Source organism: Entamoeba invadens, assembly GCF_000330505.1.
Source record: "Entamoeba invadens IP1 unplaced genomic scaffold scaff_1105074724767, whole genome shotgun sequence".
NCBI classification, from domain to species: Eukaryota; Evosea; order Mastigamoebida; family Endamoebidae; genus Entamoeba; species Entamoeba invadens.
Window position 1 is genome coordinate 42,673 of NW_004440209.1, and position 2,884 is coordinate 45,556.

Here is a 2,884-nt window from a genome sequence, read left to right on the forward strand (position 1 = left end):
TTTTTAAATTAAATAACAATATTCACCACTTATAATACTTATAAATACAGAAAATACTTCTGAATAACATAAATTATTATTGATAACTTAAGTGATTTTAACATTAAATTTAATATTTTTACAATTGATATATATTTTTTCAAAACATACATGAATATAAATTATTTACATTAGTTTTGATTTGTTCATTTACTTCCCTTTTAAAATAAAGTGTTAATGAATCAATCAAATTGTAGTATTTTGTATTTTTATTATTATTTTCAATAATATAAAACAAACAATGTATTTTTTGAATAAAAGAAACTGAATTACTTTCAAAATATTGTAAAACTTATCTTTTGATAATTTTATAAATGAAAACGATCATTCAAAACACGATAATAATCAGCCAAATAATATTTATTCATTGAACTGAAAACAAAAAAATATACAAATGCATTATTTAGTTGTTTTATTTACACACTAATTATATAATCGAAAGGTTTTGGTGTTCAATTAGATCAACACAAAAAAATATCAATATTATTGTATTTAAAGTATTTTAAAAACAATTTCATGTTTGATATAAATTATCGTTTTATATTTTTTCATTTTATCTTTTGGTATAAATAATTGTGTTTTGTCATTTTCTTTTTGTTTTTCAAAAATGATAATGTTATTTACCATTTTATTGTTTTTTAAGTTTTTTTTCAATAACATGATCATTTGGCCGACCCTGGTTTCTCAAATAAAAAATGTAAAGTGTATTATAACTTTTCTAGAATCTATGGAAAATGTTATTGGTAGTGATTTTATAAACAAAGAAATTGTTTTTATGTGAGATTTTGAGTTGTGTTTTATTAAGATTTTTTTCCTAAACAAGTCAAAGTAAAGTGTTGTAACTTTAGATTAATACCATAATATATCGGAAAGTTTCTTGTTGTGAATTTAAACATTGTAATAAACATGGTAACGAGTTCAAAAACGCAATCAGAAAAATGATGTCTTAACCTTTTGTCATACTTACTAGCTTATACACAACATTTAATAAATTAGAAGATGTTTATAAAGATAACGCCGAAATTTATGTTTTTTTAAAATACTTTGAAAATTATTACATAAACGGCGTTTTTATAGTTGATAATTGGTTTTTATTTGGCATTTTAAAATGAAAAAAACAATAAAGAGCTAAAAATAATACAAAAAGTTATTATCTGTGTTTTGTTTTTGAATAAAATGTCAAATTGTGATTAAACTTATATTAAATAATATGGATGGTTTTCTTGTGGTCAGTTTATACCAATGCCAGTTTTTAGGCATATATGACATTGCTGACACTTATTATTAATTAAATATATTTAAACATTGATATGAAAGTTAATACAAAGAATTGTTTTTAGATATGTAGACGACTCAAGTATATTGTAGTATATATAAGTGTCACAAAAAAATGGATGAAGAATGTTATAAAATTGCATGTGTTAATTTTTCTTCATTAGTTGCAATTAATTTTTCAATAATACCAATAAGGTGTTTTTATTATCATCTTGAACAATAAATTTTTTAGTTCTTTTCACAAATAATAAAAACAGTTTTGTGTTTTTTATATTTTTAAAAAAAGTAGAGATACTACATAATAATTATTTTATTCACAATTCGCTGTTTTACTGCGTTTAAATTGATGGTGTTAGTTTTTAATAATATATCAAATAAATCCGAAATGTCTTATTTAAGTGTAAATTACTTGTTTTTAATGAAGTGTATATTGAACGTAAATATTAGTTTAGAATTTAAATATATAAAAGTTAGTTGATTGTATTTTTTTTTCCTTGTAGTTGGAAAAAATTTTATTTTTTGTTTTGAATGTTGTGTCGATTAAAATAGTATTTTAAAAATAATGTTAAGACTTTATCTAAAAATACCCTTTCAAAATGTAACATTTTGAAAAGCTTTAAATTTAAAATTGTATCAAAATATATAAAATTAAATTATTTTGAATGTTGTACTATTTTGGATATACGTGTTTTCAACGCAATTTCGTTTTGAGTAAAAAATACGTTTAACAAATGTAATAAGTTTGTATTATAATTTTAAGTTTATTTGTAATATATATACCAAAATATATAAAAAGTTATAAAAATGACAGATCATTGTTTCATAAATTATTTTTATTAAATGTTTGTTTCGATAGTTCGTTGATTTTAATTCATATTAATTGCAATTTATTAATAATGTAAAATTTATGTTTGAATTTAAGAATATATCTTGTTTTAAAATTACAATACAGTAAAACCTTCCTGATGCATCCCTCTTGAGTACGGGCATTTTTAAATTATAACTAAAAATATAATTCTTTGTAGAACGGTTTGGTAATCTTAAGAGAACAAAATTTCCACACCCTCCCGCTTTTGGGAAATTTTACTGTTATTATTTCAAAGCAATTTCTCTTTAAAAATAAGAAATTGGTTTATCATATTAACAAATATTTTTCTTACACTTCGATTATTTAACAATTAATAATTTGTAATAAAAGTTGAATTAATAGTTAATGATTTATATATCATCAAAAGTTTGAATTGAAACAAAAATACAACTAAAATTATATATATACGTGTTTAAAAGTTATCTATTTCTAAATTTAACACGTCAACACATAATAACCACAATTTTGGTGTAAATAGAATGCAAATTTTAATAGTAAAGCAATATAAAACATTAAAATGAAGTTAATAAATGGTGGACGAAAGATAAACATATATTAATAATATAAAAGTAACCCAAAATGTTAAAGTTCTTTTGTTTTTATAAACTATAATGAAACTAAAATCAAATGTACATATATAGTCTTTATATATTTATTAATTTGTTATAAACATACAAATTCACAATAATATAATTTTAAAAA